The sequence below is a fragment of the Ursus arctos genome, unplaced genomic scaffold (genome assembly GCF_023065955.2).
Source record: "Ursus arctos isolate Adak ecotype North America unplaced genomic scaffold, UrsArc2.0 scaffold_36, whole genome shotgun sequence".
Classification (NCBI taxonomy): domain Eukaryota; kingdom Metazoa; phylum Chordata; class Mammalia; order Carnivora; family Ursidae; genus Ursus; species Ursus arctos.
The window spans coordinates 27,009,644-27,030,739 of NW_026623050.1; the positions used below are offsets into that span (position 1 = coordinate 27,009,644).

General features: G+C 41.5%; 1 long non-coding RNA gene and 1 pseudogene across 1 annotated transcript in view; one reads left to right on the forward strand and one right to left on the reverse strand.

Moving 5' to 3' along the window:
• Positions 1-13,732: 13,732 nt before the first annotated feature.
• Positions 13,733-14,310, reverse strand: LOC113269705 (histone H3.3C-like; annotated as a pseudogene).
• Positions 14,311-18,454: 4,144 nt separating this feature from the next.
• LOC125282840 (uncharacterized) overlaps positions 18,455-21,096 on the forward strand; it is a 90,761-nt gene continuing 88,119 nt past the window's right edge. Inside the window, exon 1 of the long non-coding RNA XR_007190205.2 lies at positions 18,455-18,609. This is a non-coding gene — a long non-coding RNA (uncharacterized LOC125282840). The remainder of the gene's footprint in view (positions 18,610-21,096) is intronic.

Consider the following 21,096-nt stretch of genomic DNA (forward strand, 5'->3'; position numbering starts at 1 on the left):
GCCGCTGAGCATAACTTGCAGAGGTTTATATTTCATTCTATCTGGTTTTGAAATGGATGAGAGACACTTCCTTTGTGTTGCCCTCAGCAGAAATGCACACGTCTGTGTAACTTGCTCTTGGTCGGCTTAGGCCTGAGGGTCTGTTGAGGGATTCAAGACGCTGTCAAGTTCAGATTTCTTTTGAAGCCCTCCTTTTCTCCAAAAATCCCTTTCAGGAAAACCCTTGACATCTCGTCTTTTTTCCCTGTGACTTAAGCCAGCCCTTATGAATTTTGTTGCTGCATAGGCAAAGAAGTTCAGCCTTAAATCCTAAAAACCAGAGCCTGAGCTGGAGGTAAAGCCCACCACTGTCTCGTGTCCCCACCAGCAGCTCACATCTTACCTGGAGTTCTTGAGGTCGGGTCTCTTAGGGAGATACCCTTGTGTTTGGTATTAATTTTTTAATTAAAAAATTTGGGATTAATGAGATTACGCATCTGGGTATTGAGGAATGGTTTCACCTCCAGTCGCTCAAACTTTGCCCATTCTTCAATCTTACATTGTTGAAGATTAGGGTGAGAGATCCAGGATTTCTCTGTTTGGATAGAAATGGCCACAAAATTAATAAAATACTTATGTTGCTTTCCATATGTGAAATGTTTTCCATGAGTTGGATTAATGCATATTTCCCTCCAACTTTTACCCAGTCTATATTCGTCTTGTTTTCCCATCTCAACATGTACTCTCCTCTGAGTTGGACATGATATAACCCATTCATGATCATTTCTATCTTGATTCCATTCATTTGGCAAATACTTATGGGGCAGCTCCTCTGGGGAAAGCACCGTGTTACGTAATGTGAGTGATACAAAGATTTATGAGCCATGATCTCTTCTGCTCTCAACTTTTAAAACCAATCTTGGCTTAGTTACTCTTTCTCTTGAGATATTTTGTCTTTCCCACGTGTGTCTGAAGGCAGTGATTCTTTCCTGGAAGCAGAACCATGTCTATGCAGTTCCTTGTACATTTGAATAAGAAAGTATTCACATAACAGGTACTCTGCACCCAGCCCCGAGCCACCAGCACCATAGAGATCAAGGGCAAACCAGGTCATGCGCCGCTCCTCAATGATGTAGCTGCAAAGACAATTATACAGCAATATAAGGCAAATGCCCAGATATAAACAAATAGAAATTTTTATAATCAGGTTATTTTTAAATTTCGTTAGCCAAAATTTAAATTTGACAATTGGAGTATCTACTAATGCTTCACATATACATAGTCTAAGACTCGGCAATCCAGTCTTAAATAATATTCAGCAAAGCTGTGAACATATGTCCATTAAAAGACACCTATAAGAATTTTCATGACAGCGTTCTTTATAAAGGCTCTGTACTAGAAACTACTCAAGTGCCATTGGCATCTGGTAGAAGGAATAAGTAGGTGGTTGTATAATCAAATAATGGGGTACTATACAGCAATGGCGATGAACAGTCTACCTGAATATGCGATGGTATGGGTGAACCTCACAAAAATAATGTTTAGCTACAACAACTAGAAGCAAAAAAAAATTATTTTTCCATTTCTAAGAAGTACAAAAACAGGCAAAAGTAGTCTATGCTTTTGGAAGTCAGGATAGTGGTTACTTTGGGGGGATAGTGATGGGAAGAGGACAGGAGTGGATTTCCAGGGCTGGAAATATTCTCTTTCTTGATCTGGGCACTAGTTATGTTGGCGTGCTCAGTTTCTGATCCTTTGTTTGTTTATTTTTCTGCCTATATATTACACTTCATTTAAAAGTTTTAAACATCCTCCAACTTAAAAATAGGTAGAACTCGGGGCACCCAGGTGGCTCAGTCAGTTAAGTGTCCAACTCTTGGTTTCGGCTCAAGTCATGATCTCAGGGTCCTGGGATCGAGCCCTGCATTGGGCTCTGCACTCAGTGGAAAGTCTGCTTGTGGATTCTCTCTCTCCCTCTCCTTCTACCCCTCCCTCCACCCCTCTGTCTCTCTTTTGCTCTCAAATAAATAAATATTTTTAAAAAAAATTCGCTAGAACTCCTGAATTTCAAGTCAAGAAGCCTGAGTCTTAGACCCGATTCTGATTATTATTATTTGCTCATATCCTTGAGCAAATCATTCTCTGTGTGTCTAGAATTTTTCATCAGTGAAAGGGAGAGAAGGCTTTCTTCCTATGTTCCCAGCTAGATGATTTATTATTTGTGGAGAAACCTAGCATACCAAGAGGCAGGTGTGGGCTTCTTTGCATTATTTCACTGTATATTTAGAAGCCTCATTTAACTTGATTTAAATTCCTTTTGTGCAGTCTAGCCTTTTCAACGTAGACTCTGACTTGGTCTTTGAATTATGTCTTCCTTTCACTGTGTTTATTCTCTCCAGCTCCTCAGTCTCACAGAATAGTTCCTCCATCTGAATGTCTCACCTAATGATATTATGGTATTTGGCCTCAAAAATATCAAATGCAATATGGCATCTGCTGGGAAGCTGGAAGCTTGTTTGGTTATATTCTGGGATAATGCACATGAACGCTAAAGATGGAGGCTTTGACAGGGAATTTTCAAAGAACGCTTTTGCTGCTCTTCAGTTCAGTTCTGAGTCTTAGAGCTGTGGCTTGTTCAAGGCTGGCTTTGGCCTCTTTCCATGTCCCCTGGCCCGACAGTGCTGCCTGACCAAGGGGTGGTGCCCACCTCCCACCCAGGTCCCTTCCCAGGAGCTCTCCTCATGGGTGCTCCTGACCTCTGTCTTCCGCATCCCATCTGTTCTTCTCTAACAGTCCCAACAGAAACCGCGTGGTGCCGCCCCACCTCCCACGTCTGCCTCCGGGTGGAGATACAGCACCTCACACTGTGAGAACTTTACACCAAAATGGCTCCATTTCTCCACTCCCCATTTTTGTGCTACGGTCACACACACACGTCTGCATATTTTGTCAACCCCATGCTTCATTGTGATTACTTTTGCTCAGTCCAGTGTCTTTGAAAAAGAGTTAAATAAAAATCTTACTGTATAGCCATGAAGTTAACATTTCTGTAACTGTTTGTTCCTTTGTTTAGCTCCATATCGCCATCGTGGGTCATTTTCCTTCTGTCCAAAGAACTTCCTTGGACGTTTTTATACTGCGGTTCTGCTGGTGATGGGGTCTTTCAGCGTTGGTATGTCTAAAAAGGTTTTTGTTTTTTCACCTTCATTTTTGGAAAATAGGTACAGAATTGTAGGTTGACAGGTTTTTGTTTTGTTTTGTTTTAATTTCAACCTTTAAAAGATGTTGTTCCACTTTTCTTCTCTCCTTGTTTCCAGAGGAACATAACTGCTGTCACTTTTATCTTCGTTCCTCTGTCCATAACTGGTCTTCTTTCTCTGGTTGCTTTTAAGAGTTTCTCTCTATCACTGGTTTTGAGCAAAGAGATTATGGCGTGCCTTGGCATAACTTTCTTCATGTTTCTCAAGCTCATGCTTTGTTGAGCTTCTCGGATATGTGGGTTTACAGTTTTTACCAAATTTGGCACATTCTTGGCCATTATTTCTTCGAGCAATCTTTTCTGTTTCCCACCTTCCTCCCATTCTCCTTCAGAGACTTTTATTACACATGTATCAGCCTGTTTTAAATTGTGTCACGGTCACTGAGGCTCTGTCCATTTCCTCCCAGTCTTTTTTCTCTCTGTCTAGTTTCTATTAGATTGGATAGTTCCTATTGCTGCCTTCCAGTTCACTAGTCCCTCTTCTGCAATGTCTAGTCCCCCATTCATCCAACCTCAGACATGGGTGTTTTCATCTCTGAAGTTTGAGTCTTGTTTATATATTCCACACCACCACTTGGCATATGCCTTTAGCTTCCTGAGCATATGGAAAACAGTTATCATACCTGTGTTAATATCCCTCCCTGCTGACCCAAACATCGTGTCACTTCTGAGTCAGTCTCGATTGATTGATCTCCTCTGTGTGGGTCTTATTTTCCTTACTTCTTTGCATGCCTGACAATTTTTTATTTGATGCCAGACGTTTTTGGGCCCTGAATATTTCTGTATTCCTTTAAGTATTCTTGAGCTTGGTTCTGGGACACGGTTGAATTATCTGGAAACAGCTTGATGCTTTTAGGTCCTGCTTTTATGATTTGTTAGGTGAATCTGGAGCAGTACGCCACCTAGAATTAGTAATTCCCCACTACTGAGGCAGAACTTTCCTGTGTATTCTGCCCAGTACCCTGTGAATTATGAGGTTTTCAGTCAGGCTTGTGGGAACAAGCACTATTTTCAGCTCTGTGTGACCTCTGAGGATTGTTCCTCCTGATCCTATAGGGTGGTTCTTTTTCTAGCCTTGAGTAGTTTGTTCATATGAATGCGCTGTTCATATGGATGTACTTAGATGGCTGCTTTATTGATCTCCGGATTTTTTCTCTGTGTAGCTTTCCCCTGTCTGGTACTCTGCCCTGGACAATCTAGTCACCCTGGCCTCCCTGAACTCCCAGCTCCATCTTTTCAATTCAGACTACCAGGGCTCTACCTGGGTCCCCTCTCCCTGCACCCCTGGAAACTCCATACAGCAAGCTGGAGTAATTATAGAGCTCACCTCTACAATGGCTTCCCAACTCTCAGAGACCATTGACCTTCATTGTCTATTGTCCAATGCCTTAAGAACCATTATTCCATATATTTTATCCAGTTTTTTAGTTATTTCAAGTTGGTGGGTACATTCAGTCCCTGCTACTCCATCTTGGCTAGGACAGAAAGCATCTGTAAAGCCAACTTACCTGAAGACATTTATGACTTCTAATGTTTTCCTCATAATCTGATAGTGTTTGCAAGGCTAGTATGTTTTAAACTTTTATTGTAAAAGTATTTAAAAGTTACAGAAGAGTTGCAAATATAGTAGAGAATTCTGGTACACCCTTCCCCAGCTCCCCCTCATGTTAGTATTTTTTATTTGTACTTTTTTTAGTGCACAAATCACTAATGCTAATGGTAAAAAAATGAAAATATAAAGAACAGATATGTTTTAAAGGTTATAGTTTATCTTTGCAAATATAAATAGTATAAAATCACATTATGAATTTTCTCTTCATGTTAATATATATTGGAGAAGAGGGGGCACTGTACTCCTTCTTTTCACATTCCTACCACAGCAGATAGAAGACGGAGCATCTCCTCTCCCTTGGAGAGTGTTGGAGGGACCACAGCCCTCTGTCTTTTTTTCTCTACACTCACCTAATTGCTGGGCAGAAACAGCTCTTTCTTTCTTTCTTTCTTTCTTTCTTTCTTTCTTAAGATCTATTTATTTGGGAGAGAGAGCGCACGCATGCACGGGTGAGAGTGGGGGAGGGGCAGAGGGGGAGGGAAAGGGACAAGCAGACTTTCTGCTGAATGCCTCCAGATGCAGGGCTCCAAGCAGGGCTCGATCTCAGGACCCTGAGATCATGACCTGAGTCAAACCAAGAGTGAGAGGCTTAACCTACTGAGTCACCCAGGTGCCCCCAGAAACAGCTCTTGTGATGAGACCCAGCATTGGGCCACATTTTTGCAGGTGCACAGGGTTTAAAGTGTTAAAAATTCAGCTCTTATGAGGTGGGCTCACTTGACCTCTCCTTAGCTTCCTGTCACCTGTGGTGAACTCCCCCAGGGCAAGGCCCAGCACCTGCTTCTCTTGTCCTCTCCCTTCCACAGTAATCAGGCACATGAGACAGACCAATAGCCCAGGAAGCCGGCTGGGGAACTGCCAGCTCTCCCCATAGTCTAGTCCTTAGGTCTCTATCCAGGGGAAGATGGACACTCTACCTTGACTTCAGCTGCGGGTCTTGCTCTCCCAGCCAGATGAAGACGCCCTGCAATGGGGGTCACTGGTGCTTGCCCGGTCAGTAATAAAGCTAGTATTTCAATTCCTCTTTGCCTACTGATTTTCCATTGGCCAGTATCCTCAGGAATGAGGGGCAAATGGTAAGATTTGTATACCGAACCTCACATCCAGACCCCCAGAAATATACTTTACATCATCATTTTTAATGGCAATACAGCACTACTTTTTATAGTTATACTCATGATAATTTGTGTAATTCTCTCTCATTGTACATTTAGCATGTACGATCATTTTCTTACTAATATAAACAATATTGTGATAATAATCATTTTTACGCATATATGGATTCATAGTTGTCCAATTATTTTCTTCTTTTTTAAAGACTTTGTTTGAGAGAGAGACAGGAGAGAGAGAACATGAGTAGGGGCAGGGTGCAGAGGAAGAGGGAGAAGCAGACTCCCTGCCGAGCAGGGAGCCCAATGTGGGGCTTGATCCCAGGATCCTGGGACCATGACCTGAGCCAAAGGCAGATGCTTAACTGACTGAGTCACCCAGGCAGCCCAAATTATTTTCTTATACCTGTCTTTCAGATGAGCTCTGCCAATAGTATTGATGTCTATAGCTAATCTTGAAATCTCACAGATACATTTCCCTTAGGCCTGGATAAATAATCCAAAGATTCTCCTTAGTTATGTTTTTATAGAAAGATCATTTTTAAAAGTCAGAATAGAGGAGAATGAACCATTAAAAATAAATTTTGACTCTATTATATCAAAATACACAATCTTAAGTGAGGCTTGCACCCACAATTTATAGCAAATTAAAAGAAAGAAAACTTTTAGTTCAGTGTGGTAAGATTCATGCTAACCTTTGACTTTTCTCCTAATTGCAATATTTAACATAGGTTGTTACTCAAGCCCAAATAGAAATGAAGACTCCGATTTACCTTTTATTAGTATAAAAATAATCTTCCTGGAGACACTTCTATTTTTAAGGTATGGAAATTGAGGGCTTTAGGGAAGGCTGACAACCCAATTTCTTTCCTGTGGTCTTCTTTTTCCCGTTTTGTTTCTCTGTCATGGGTTTGCCTCCCTCACTGTCTACCCAGGACGTACCTGACACAGGCTCCCCTTGCCCAGACAGACTCCAAGTCTCTGCCGTACCTCTGCTTGGGGCAGACAGAAAGAAAATGGCAGCCAGGCCACTTCCCATCCCTTGGGGCGTACACGGCACTGGACACAGAGCAGGCACTTGCAAACATTTGTCCGGCTTCTCACAGTGAGCACAGTGCACCCAGCCATAGGCAGAGCCCTCAAGAATGTGCTCTTCCAGGAAAGACGGTTCTCTGTGAACTGGTTCCTGAACACGAGCCTGGCTGTTCCCGTGAGGAATTTGGTCATGAATTCTGATGCTACACAGCAGGTACAATGCCAAAATGTCTTTTTTTTAAATAATATTTTTTATTATATTATTTTACTCACCATACAGTACATCCCCGGTTTCCGATGTAAAGTTCGATGATTCATTAGTTGTGTATAACACCCAGTGCACCATGCAATACGTGCCCTCCTTACTACCCATCACCAGTCTATCCCATTCCCCCACCCCCTCCTCTTTGAGGCCCTCAGTTTGTTTCTCAGGGTCCATAGTCTCTCATGCTTCATTCCCTTCTGATTACCGCCCCCCCCCTTTCTTTGCCAAAATGTCTTTTGCCGTGCATTTTGGTTTGAATAAGAGAGTCACAAGACCCCATTTCAGGGGAGGGCTTTTATGGGGGGAAAAAAACACCCAAATTGACTACTTTGAGGCATTGGAAACTACAGATTCCCATGATGGGGACTATTTCTTTAGAGCTCAGTTGTTAAAAGAAGCTGGGTGCAGCGCAGGGGTCATTCCATTCTGTCCATCCTGTAAGCCAAGACTCACTGCTGGCCTGGCCTATGTGTGCAGCAAGGGAAGGAGCCCCAGAGCTAATCTCCCCACCAGAACCTGGAGTGCACAACCCACGCCAGGACAATGTGGAAGGGACATAGAAAGGTCAGTAATGCAGAGGTTGTGAGAAAAGAGGTCATGTAGGCTACGGACCGGGGATCATGGAGGCCCTCAATAAGGGGGATGGCTTTAATTGCTAAGGTTATAAGAAAGAACCACCTTTCTAGGCTAACTAATCTCTCCATCTCTTCCACTGTCTTCCTCTTCCTCTGTCCTCTCAAATGCTCCTTCCTACTCTGAGCTTTTCCCTGGGTGATCCCTTTGACAGTTCCACAAGGACCCTAACATGCCCAATGCCAAACTATCTCGGGCCTCTCAGCCTGCAACCTCTGTGTTCTGGGCTCACCCTCACCAGAATCCTCATCCTAACTGGCTCTCCTTCTCCATCACCCAAATGACACCAAGGTCTATCAACCCTATCCCTAACATGCTAAGTTCTTCGACTGGCTGTTCCCTTCATCTGACCATCCCCGCCTTGGCACAGACCCATCCCATCTTCCCAGATAATTGTAGTCTTCTCCAGCCTGGTGTCCCTGACTCCAGTCCTGCTCTTCTCTGCACCAGACATCACAGTGGTGCCATGATTACTTATAAAATGCCAGGTCTCACAGTTCCCGCCTGGCTTCCCAATCTGCTGTGGCTCACATGCAAGATCTTCAGCAGGCATTCAGCACATACTGCCCAGTGTAGGGCTCATTCTCATAGTATGAATATCCTGTGTTAAAGTGTTCCACACTGGTTACCACTTGTTCAACATTCTGCATCTGGTATTTCTGTTTTTGGTCATTCCCAGAGGATTTCTGTCTTCTCAGTTCTAATGGTTATTCTCTTTCTTCAAAATAAATAAAGAAGGTTCTTCATTGTAGAGTTTCAAATCTGTCTAACTGCTCTCTCCTTTAATGTTTAATTAATATTTCTTCCACAATTTCTCGAAGCTCCTGCCATAAGTTTATTTTTGTACTTCTTGAAACGTTCAAATCCATAATTAAACAAGAGTTCCAAAGGCATAAAATTCTTTGATTAAGTAAATATATAGTCACAAATACCTGCATTTCACACAAACGCTTTCATGTACTATTAAAAAAACATTACACGGATTATGGGAATTCTCGGTTTAAATTCAAGGAGGTTAACTACCTAAATGATCAGAAATGGATACGCTTCTTATAAACAGCTCTGTACTTGCCTGTCACGTCCCAGCATCAACATTTATGAATTAACAGACATGCTTCCTGCGTGATCACTGGATGTTTTGTATTCTTTGGCAGGAATGATCAAGGTAAAAAATGTGCCCAGATGAACTCAAGAAAAAGACCCGGTGTTTCATGTAGTCCTATCACAGCATGGAGCCCCTTGTGTTTCAGTGATGAGTGACTCAGCCTGTCAACTGTCACCCAAGTACCGTCTGGGCATTAAGGGGTGCTCCGTAAATGCTGTGGGGCCATGGGGAGGGACAGTGCTGATATTTTTACAGCCAAGCATGCTGTCTCTAACACAGAACCAAGACACAGCTCTTCAAAAAGAATAATTGCTCTTCCTGACATAATGTCAAAAGTTCAGGGTCTTTCCCCAAATATCGGTGTCTCCCTTTCTAGTCCAGTCATCCAAGAATTTATGCTGTAAGCATTTACATTCCCCCACCTTTTCTAGTACTTGCCATGAGAAATCCAGTGATACGGTCAGGTGCTTCCTCTTTGGTCCTAAAACTACATCTTTCCAAACTCAAAGAGAATCCTCTAGAACTGATCTCTTGAGACAGTAAATCAATTCTACCATATCTGCTTCTTCTTGACCAATACCTCCATCAGCGTAGTCTAGGATGGTAACATGAATTTCCCCTGCTGGACATGGACCCGTGCCACCCCCCCCGCTGCCCCGCCGTGGCGTGCCCCTCCACAGTTGGCGCTCAATGCAAGCTTGTTGAGTGAGTGGACAAGTGAACACATCTGTGACTTGGCGCAGACCATTTCATGTATGAAACCCAGCTTCCTTGGTTATTTCTTCATGACTCAACCATGGCTGAGTTAATATGTCTCCAGATTAATCATTGACCAGATTTCCAAGTCTATGGAGACAGCAAGGCAGAAATGCAGACTTTCTGCCTGAACTGCTAGGCCACAGTTTGCCTGTGCAAAAAAGACCTTATGAACTTCTGACCTCTCTTCTTTTTATCCCTCTGTCTCCTGGAGCCTACGTGGGAGAGACAAGCTGCAGTCATCTACCAGGCAGCTGGGCTCAGCAGCTTGATATTGGGTCATAAGCAGGGAACCATAGATCGCGCACAAAGCCCGTGGCTGTTGTCATCGTTTAAAGTTTCTAGAGGGGCCTCTCGAGATGGGGGCGGGCTCCATACAGGAACATTTCCCTGACACCTCCTGCCAAAGACCGTCCCACTGAAGATCAGTGTGTCGAAGGCTCTACAGCGTGGAGTTGCTCAGTCGTGAGGCGGCCATGCAGCCGAGCTGTCCTTTTCGACTCTGAGCTGCCTAATACCATGTCGGTGTTAAGACGAGGCCTCGCGGAGTCAGCTGATGTGTCCATGGCTTCTGCTTGGCCTCCTGCTCTCCGCTCGTCACGAAGTCCCCGTGGAGGTGAGGCTGCTGGTTGAGTCTTGTTCTGTCCCTCCTGGGGACAAGGTTAAGCTAGGCTGTAAAAGCAGATGCTAGTTCATAAGCCCAGGCTTCATTTTAAGTAGTAGTAGGTTACTATTCACTCATTGAGCAATTGTCGAGCACTACTAAGTGCTGCAAGGCTGTAAGGGCACATTAGACATGGCGTCTGCGCTCATGTAACTTGTGTTTAATGTAACCTGGTGGTAGCGCTGTGATGGCAGAAATATAAAATGATACATGTTCTACCTTTCTTCCTCTTCGGGCAATATTCATATAGAAAAGTCCATCTGCCGTGCACACTAACAAATAATAACAAAGTGGACACTGATAAAACCATGGCCCAGGTCTAGGTTGAGAGCATTTGCTAATACCCCAGATGCCCTCTGTCTGCTTCGACCTGATCAAAAGCAAATCACACCCCAGCCCCACCCCCTCCCACGGGAACGACTCTCCTGCCTTTTGAAGTCATCACCTTCTTGCTTTTCTTTTTGTTCTTCTACCCCATATGTGTGCATCCCTGAAGAGCGTAGCTTCATTTGTGCGTTCTGGGGATGGAGTTCTCCTCTACACATTCCTTAGCGTCTGGCTTCTTTCATTCGAAATATTCTTTGTGAGATTCATTCATTGGGTTTGCAGGGTTATAGGTCTTTTCACCTTAATGACTGTATCATATTCTATCCTGCTAATATACAGCAGTGTATCTTGTCAACACTGATGAGCGTCTGTATTGTTTCCAACTCTTATCTGCACACTGTGGGGTCATGTGATATGCTTGTGTTCAGCTTTAGTGGCTATCGCCAAACACTGCTCCACAGCAGAACCCCGTTGCACATGCTTCCACCCTCAGTATTTGGGAGTTTTGTTGCTCTCCATCCTCACCTGCACTTGATACTGTCTCATTTTTTAGTTTTTGTTGTATTTTTCATTATAAAATGATATTTCATTGGGATTTTATGTAACACATCCCTGATTACTACAGAGACCAAGAGATTCTTTTTTCATATACTTTTGGACTGTTTGTATTTCTTCTCCAATAATGTCTATAATATATTTGCCCATTTTTCTATCAAGTTTTTCTTTTTCTTGATGATTCATAGTTATTTTTGTATTCTGGATACTAATTGTTTAATAGTGATTACATATGGGGCACATGTCTTCCCTCAATTTTTATATTCGGTGTGGTTTCATGAAGACATTCCTAACTCTACAGTGTAACTGTGTTTACTAACATATTTATGGTTTCTACATCTTCAATCTTGGCTAAAGAAACTCTTTCCCACATTGAGGTCATAAACATTTCATATTGTTTTCTAAACATTTTATAAATTTTCCTTTCACTTTTTTTTTTTTACTTTTAATTTTGAAATAATTGTAGACTCAGGAAGTTGCAAAAATAGTGCATAGAGTTCTGTGAACTCTTTCCTCAGCCTTTCCCAGTGGTGATATCTTATCTAACTAGAGCATGGTATAAAAACCTAGAAACTGACACTGGTAAATACTGTTAACTACACTACAGACCTTGTTTTATCTTCCCCAGATTTTATATGCACACACTTGTGTGTGTGTGTGTGTGTGATTTTTATTCAATTTAATTCCATGTATAGATTTGTCTTTCATTGTTTAGTGCTTAATCCACATAGAATCCAAAATGGAATTGTTTTGTATATAGTGTGAGGTAGGGATTCTGCCTGTCCCTCCTCCCCATGGATAACCAGCTGCTCTAGCATCCTTTATTAAATAGTCCATCCTTTCCCCCACTGGTAGGCGTGGCTGCTTAGTACTAAATCAGGTTTCCATGTATGTTTAGGTTTGTTTCTTCTCTCTCTCTTCTACTCCATTGGTCTATTTATTCCTGCTCCTCCACACTGTCTTAATTACTCTAAATTAATATCTTGCTATATGGCAGTATAATTCCCAAGACTTTGTTCTTCTTCAGGAGTGTGTTAGCTACTCTCGACCTTTTCCTCTTCAGTATAAATTTGGAAGAGTCTTTCAAGTTTTACGGATGATCTTGTTAGGATTTTTATTGGAACAGCACTGAGCTGCATTGTGGAGAACTGACATCTTTACAATAGTGAATCTCCCTACCCAAGAACATGATTTAGCTCTTAATTTATCTAAGTTTTCTTTAATGTCTTTTAGGAAATTATTGCAGTTTTCTCCATTAAAAGCCTGCACATATTTGGTTAGATTTATTCCTAAGTAAATGTACTTTGCATCTTTTGTTTCTCTTATAAATCCTATCATTTCAGTTATATTTTCAGACTGATTGTTGGTGGCAGGTTGATATATAACTGAATTTTTTCTGTATTGATTTTTTTTATCAATGTTCCTAAAATCTATTCTGATAATTTATTTATAGATTCTTTTGGGTTTTCTGAGAAGATAATTGTGCAGTCTGCAAATAAGGATGGTTTTATTTCCAATCCTCCTTCCTTTTATTTCTTCTTGTTAAATTTTACAATTGGCCCAAACAAAATTAAAGAGAAATAGTGATGGTACACCTCTTTGCTCGAATTTGTTTGTAAAGAGAACACATCTGACATTTCACCATCAAATATACTGTTTGTCATAAGCTTTCGCAATTGCCTTGGATCAGGTTAATACATTTCTTTCCCTTCCTCGTTTATTTGCTCACCATTTCTTTTAGCTTCCCCAACCTTCTTTCTCACATATTTTTTCTTCTTGCTTTTGTATGTCCTCCAAAAACTCCTTTAATGAAAAAAAAAATCTTGCTGATAACCTGTCTTGACTTTGGTTTATCTGAAAACATTTTTAGTTTTACTTTTGCTCTCCTTCTTAAAAGAAAGGCCAGGGCATAAAAGTCCATGTCTTTTAACTTTTATTTTTATAGTGTAATGTATTTTAATAGCAAAGTGACAAACAACATTAGAAACATGTGCTTGCGTGTAGGACAAGTCAGAAAGTGTAGTGAATGGATGGAATCTATGTAGGATAAAAATGCTACAAACACCCATGTAGCCGTCGTCAGTAAGAAATTCACTTGTTTTAAAAAAATCCAAATGCTGGCATTGTTCAGGAAAATGTAGCAAGTTTATTTATAATTACTATAGACCCGAACTGCTGAAACGTATTCACTGAAACTTTTTGACCTGCATGAATGCTTTATGTCCCCACATTTATATTAAAAATTCACACACAAATGAAAATGGAAAAGCTGCCAATACCTGATTTCTGCCCCCCAGTTTCCCACTTGCAATCATATACTTAGGTACCTTTTGACCCCCTGGGAAAAAAAATCTAACGTTCCAAACGACCAATAACAGGAAGAAGAGAATTTTTTTGTGTGTAGAATGAAATGTTTTCCGTCATAGTGGATTCTTAAGCACATCCTCCATGTATGTGGCGTGCTAGCTGGATGTCTTTTGGCATAATTGTGACATGTTTGTCATGGACAGCACGCAGGTTGGTGACTTCAGAAAGGTCCGCCAGATAGGCCTCACTTGCCTCCTGCAAAGCACCAATAGCTGCCCTCTGAAGCACAGACCTGTTTTGAAGACCTGAGCAGTTTCTCACACCAGCTGCTGGAAGGGAAGTTTGTGGCTCAGATGTTCAGTGGACTTCTGATACTGTCTAATTTCACCGGGTGCCGCAGCACCAGGCCTGTAATGATGAGGTTTCTTTACCCCTCCAGTAGAGGGTGCACTCTTGCGAGTGGCTTTTGTATCCGGTGGCTTTACCAACGGTGGATTTGTGGGCAGTCTGCTTTGCACCAGCCATGGAACAGAGACCTCCTTATTTACCCCACCTTCTCATTTGGCTGGAGCTTGGTGAGGTAGAGGCGGTGCTGGCATTAATGAGTGAGGGAGGCACGGCAGTGGATGTGAGCCTATGTCTGTTAATTTTATTGAGATATATCTCAATTTCATATACATAAAATTCACCCACGTTACGCATGCAGTTCAGTGGTTTTCAGTGAGTTCACCGAGTTGTGGTATGCGCAACCGGTACAGTGGTATATATATTGGTATACCAGTTGTGTATACATACATTACCATATTGAGTGTTAGAACTTTTATATTATCCTAGTAAGACATTTTATACCCATTTATCCCACTCTCAGGCCCAGGCAACCACTAGTCTACTTTCTGTCTCCAACAACTTGCCTTTTCTGGACATTTTACAAAAGTGAAATTATATAATATGTGGTCTTTTCGCCTGGTGTCTTTCACTTAGCATCCCACTTGGTATTCCATTCTATGACTATAGTTCATTTGATTTATCCATTCACTAACTGGTTGTTTCCACTTTGGGCTCTTATGATTAATGATGCCATGAACATTATTCAAGTCTTTGTGTGGACGTATGTTCTCATTTCTCTTGAGAGTAGAAATGCTGGGTCATATGGTAAATTTAAGTTTTGAAGAATCTGCCAGGTTGTTTTCCAAAGTAGCTTCCCACCAGTAGTAATATTTGAGGATTTCGATTTCCCTACACCCTTGCCAGCATTTGTTATTATTGTCTTTGGTGGTAGCCATTGTGGTAGGTGTGAAATAGTAGTTCATTGTGGTTTTGATTTGCATTTCCCTGATGATTTTGAGCGTCTTTTCATGTATTCATTTGCTGTTTGGTTATCTTCTTTGGTAAAGTGTCTATTCAAATCTTTTGCCCCCTCTTTAATTGGGTTGTTTATCTTATCATTGACTTGAAAGAGTTCTTTGTATATTCCAGATACAAGTCTGTTAGGGATTGAATGTTTGTGTCCCCTGAAAATTCATATGTTGAAATCCTAATCCCCAAAGCGATGATACTAGGAAGCTGGACCTTTGGGAAGTAAGACCATGAGGGTAGAGTCCTCATGAACGGGATTAGTGCCCCTATGTAAAAGAGACCCCAGATTGCTTTCTAGCCCTCTCTCCACCATGTGAGGATATAAGAAAGCAGCTGTCACAAGAACCTAACCATGCTGTTTCTCCTATCTCAGACTTCCAGTTTCCAGAACTTTGAGAATAAATTTCAGTTGTTTATAAGCTACCCAAATGATGGTACTTTGTTACAGTAGTCCCAACTAAGACCAAGTCCTTTGTCAGATATGTGATTTGTACATATTTTTTCTCAGTCTGTGTCTTGCCTTTTCTTGTGAGTATACGTGCCTTGGAACTTTATCTGCGGAATTCAGTGAGGCCTGGATAGACATTGCATTATTCCAGAAATGAATTACTTTTGCTTCTCTCAGTCACCCGGGGCACTTGCTTGATCCAAGATGACTCCCCCACCAAGTTTGCTTTCCAGACAATAGGAAAAGGGAGATGGGCAAGACACATTTCTTCACTTTCAGGGCAGATGAGGAAGCTACACACTCACTCCCACTCATAATCCCAGAACTTTTAGTCGCATGGTCATATATAGCCATAAGGAAGGCTGGGGAAAGTAGCATTCACCTTGGTGGCTATGTGCCCAGCTAAAAATCCTACGCTAAAGTGGTATCACACAGTCCAGTAAATAACAGACTCACATTCAAACTCAGATCTGTATGATTCCAAAGCCAATGCCCTTTCCACTATGTTATGCTGCCTTCCTAGGAAGGAGCCAATAGGAACTATTTATTAAAAATATTAAAGACTCCTAAGAACCTTCAGGTCCCCCAGTCAGGAAGTGGCAGAGCCAGAGGCCAGGGCATGGACATGGAACTTCTGAAAGGATCATCTTCTTACTACGCCACTCTGCCCTCTGGACTATTCCTGGAAGGGGGTGTACAGGGTAGTCTGGGTGGCATTGGATTTACTATTTATTTTTCCAGAGAGCTAGTAATTATCTTCCCAAACTTCATCCCTTCTCCACTTTCCACAGAACTAACTTTGCCCTGTGGCCCAGCTTTGGGAATTTTCCTACCCTGCTTTGGGGCCCTCATCCCAATTTTGGCCGGGGGGCCGGAAGGCTGGGAGTCAGCTTGGGGCCTCCCTGCTAGGGACAATACTTGGAAGATGGTGCCCCTGTTGGAATGTTCACTGCAAGGGTCAGTCAGGAAATGCCACTGGCCTACAGGCTGTGCATAGAAGCATCTATTTTGGCTGAGAGGGTGACTATATTAGAAAATTATTGTTTCTTTTTTTTTTTTCCCTTGAAGATTTTTGCAGATGTTTGAGAACCAGCTGAGGGGAGAAATGTCTGATAATTTCCAAAGCAGGTTCCTCCTGTTGGCAGAGTTCCTTCTAGCTGTATATGTCTGCTTGGAGTTCCCTCCGCTCCACTCTTTTGACTTAACGGACACCCCGTCAGGTCTGTTTCACGGGTGGTTGATGTCTCTCTAACCAGAGATGACAAGCTCCATTCAGTGCCAGGAAAAACGGTTGGAGAGGCTGCTTTCACGGGGGGTAGACGCCATAGACAAAATGAAGCAATTGTAGCTGCTCAAAACCCAGGAAATCACTTTGTATCTGTATAAAACAGACATTCATGTCTCCCCCCCCACCTTCATTAGGTTATTAGCATATTCCTAAAATCTGAGGCCATAATGAACTGGATTTATCCCAGCGAGAAACTCTTATTCATCTCTCGCCAGAGTACTAGAATCCAGCCTCTGAGACAGCAGACAGCAGGGGAGTAGGTGCTGTTGGGTGGGTGGGGGAAGCACAAAAGAATTTGAAGACACTCCTCAGTTCAGCAAATATTTATGTGGCCCCTCCCATGTGGCCACTTCCTTTCCAGGCATCATGAATAAAACAGCCATTCCCCTCCAGGGGAACGTGGTCGCCTGTCAGAGTTAGCCAGGCCAAGGAATGATCAGAGGGAAATACGCTAACGCTCTACCAGAAGAATGACATGCCAATTGGGGAACCACCCCTCTCCCCTCTCTCCCCCTCTCCCCCCTGGAGATCTCTAAGCTCAGGTTGAGGGCTGGAATACGGAAAGAGCTTCCATGGCCTGGGGAAAGGATTTAGAGTCCTTCCGTTGGATCAAGTATTGTGCTGGAGCAGGGTAGAGAAGGAAGGAGACACATTTGGGGAACGGTATGCTGGCTTGTGTCTGGCCTCTGTAGACCGTTCTTGGCCTTTCTTTGCTCTGCTCTCACCCTGGGGGCTGACCTGTAGGGACTGCTCCTGCCAGCTGGGTTCCACCAATAGGAGGCCCCGGTAGAACATCAGATGGAGGACGGAGAGTGAAGTTGGCATATGGATTCCTGCCGCCCCCAGCGCCCTCCCTGCAGGCCTCAGTGCTGGCTGCGGCTGCATTCTCTACCAGGCCCCCTGCCAGCGGCTCCTCTGCTGTGGCTCCAGTTCTGTCCACGTTCCAGAAACACTGCTCTTTCTTTTAGCCCTAGAGGTGGGAGTATCTTCATCTCTGATGAAGCCTTGGATGCTGCACTATTGGTCCCCTGAATTTTACCACCCCTTCCTTAAACTCTCCTCAGTTGACCTTTATGAGGGGTCATTTATTTCCTGCCAGAACCCTGGCTGATACTAGCAGGTCGGGTGCAATGTTGCCGTATGTTTTGTTTGGTTTGGTTTCCCTGAGATGGAATTTACATGTAACATTGTATACGCTTGAGGCACACGAGGTATTGATGCGATCCGATCCGTTTACGTACCGCAGCCTGATTTGCGCGGTGGCTTTGGCTAACGCCTCTAGCATGTCACATAATTGTCATTTCTTTTTTGTAGGGACAGTACATACTTTGTTTTTGCTTTACAACGGCAGTAGCAAACTGTTTTTTGAACCCCTAAGAATTATCAATTTTAATAAGCCAGATTCAAAAGACCATGTATTGTACAATTGCATTTGTATAAGATGCCTGGAAAAGGTAAATCTGTAGGTGCAGAAAAGCAGACTAGTTGCTGCCCGGGGCTGGGGTGTGGGTGAGCTGTGACTATAGATGCTGCTGTGGGATCTTTCCAGGGTGCTGGGTTGTGGTGATAGTTGCACAATTCTGTATGTGTCTTAAAAATCATTGGATTGTATACTTAAAATGGGCAAATTTTATAAATTATACCTCGATAAAGCTGATAAGATTATTAAACAAAATATATCAACAATATACAAAGTTAGGAAAAGAGAGGGGAAAAAATCACCTATAATCCCACCGCCCTAATGCAACTATTATCATTTCTTCATATTCCGTTCTAGGTATTTATTATTTGCGTTTGACAATGATGAAAACACGTGAGCTCACAGTTACTGCCTGCTTCCCACAGTCGAGGTGCTGGATTAAGCAGAGTACACATCATCTCATTCAGTCCTCACAACATCTCCTGAGAAAGGTACAATGATTATCACATTTTGTTAGTAGGAAACCCGGAGCTCAATTGCATAACGTATAGAATTGTCGAATCACTGTGTTACGTACCTAAAGCTGATATGACATTGTATGTCAACTATACTTCAATGAAAATAAAATAAAATGAAATGAAATTTGAAGCTCAAAGAGATTCCCTGACTTGCTATGTAAACTTAAGTTTCTACCTTGCTCCAGTCTTTTTTTTCCTAGTGTTTCATAGTTATTATTTTATTTTATTGACGTATAGTTGGCATACAATATTTTATGAGTTTCAGGTGTCCAATGTTTATTCAACATTTATATGTTACAGGGTGATCACCACAATAAATCTAGTTACCATCTGTCACCATACAGAGCTGTTACAATGTTATTAACTATATTCTCCACGTTATACTTTGCAGCCTTGATTCTTTTAATGCCTGCAGAAACAGTTTATTGGGTCCATATGCCACATAATCCTTAACTCTTCCCTCTTGTGTTATATGTATAGTGTCCCATAAAAAATGTGATGAACTTTTCATTAGAAAAAGCTTTATCTATATTAAGCATTATCTTCTCAGGATTCTTTTCAAGAAGTTGGGCCAAGGGAACAAAAGAATTTTAAAATTTGTTGAAGCAAAATCAGTTTCCAAAGGGTTAGGATTAATATTCCTACCCAGCAATTTTGTTCTATCCTCACCAGCACTAGCTATGCCAGGTTTTTAATGTCCTACTTAATTCAGTGGATCTTGTCCTTAATTTTCATTCACTTCACTACTAGAGAGGTTGGACTTTTTACTGTATCAGCTCAGTTTTCTTTTACAACTTATCTATGATTTATGCCCATTTATTTATTGGAATCTTACTGATTGTCTTACCAATGGGTATGAGTTCTCTATAAATATATTAACCCTTCATGTTTAATCTTAGCTGATAATGTTTCCCCTATTTGCCTCTTTACTTTACAAACTGATATTGCCTATTTTTACATAGTGGGAATGATTGTTCTTTTCCTTTGTGAATTTTTCTGTAGCTTCTAGACTTGCAGAGACACCTCTGTGCAAGGCTCTGATAACATTCAGTCATATTTTCTCCTAACTCTTCTATAGTGCAATTTGTTTTAAATTTAAGAATAATCCACATTTATTTTTTAAATTGAGGTATAATTGACATACAACATTAGTTGTATGTATTAGTTTCAGGTGTACAACATAATGATTCAATATTTGTATACATATAGTATATATACTATACCCCCCATTATCCGTGGTTTTGCTTTTCATGGTTTCAGTTACCCATGGTCAACCATGGTCCAGAACAGATGATCTGCCTTCTGATGTATCATTAGAAGGTCAATGGTAATGCTACGTCACGGTGCCTATGTTGTTCACCTCACTATATCTCGTTTAGGCACTTTATCATCTCACATCATCACAAGAAGGGTGAGTACAGTATAAAGTATTTTGAGGAAGAGAGAAAAACTACAGTCACCTAACTTTTGTTGCAGCATTATTCTCATAATTGTTCTATTATTACTATTTATTGCTGTTAATCTTTTATTGTGCCTAATTTGTAAATTAAACTATCATAAGTATGCATGTATAGAAAAGACATATATATGTTATATAACATATATAAGGTTTGGTACTACCTGTGGTTACAGGCATCCACTGGGAGTCTTGGAACGTTTCCAAGACATGGATCATATTTTTGTGAAAATGATCACTGCAATATGTCTAATTAACATTCATCACCACAACTAGATTTTTTTTCTTATAATGAGAACTTTTAATATCTATTCTTTTAGCAACTTTCAAATATATAATACAATATTATTAACTGTAGTCACCATGTTGTACATTACATTCCCATGACTTATAGATTTTATACCTAGAAGTTTATGGCTTTTGATTCCCTTCACCCATTTCACCCACCCTTCTCCCCCTGCTCCTGGCAACCACCAATCTGTCCTCTGTATCTATGAGCTTGTGGTGGTGGTTGTTGTTTAGATGGCACATGTCAGTGAGATCACACGATATTTGTCTTTCTCTTGGTCTGACTTACTTCACTTAGCATAATGCCCACAAGGTCCATCTTTGGTATTGCAAATGGTGAGATTTCACTGTTTTTTATGACTGAATAATATTTCATTATATATTATATTGCATATAATTTTATATTATATATATATATATACACACACACACACACACACACACACACGGACACACACACACACACAGAGACACCACATTTTATTTGTCCATTCATCCATCAGAAACTTAGGTTGTTTCCATAGCTTGGCTATTGTAGATAATGCTGCAATGAGCATAGAGGTGATAGATCTTTTTGAGTTAGTATTTTCATTTTCTTTGGATAAATACCCAGAAGTGGAATTGCTGGATCATATGGTAGTTCCATTTGTAATTTTTTGAAGAACCGCCATACACTTTTCCATGGTGGCTGCACCAATTTACATTCCCACCAACAG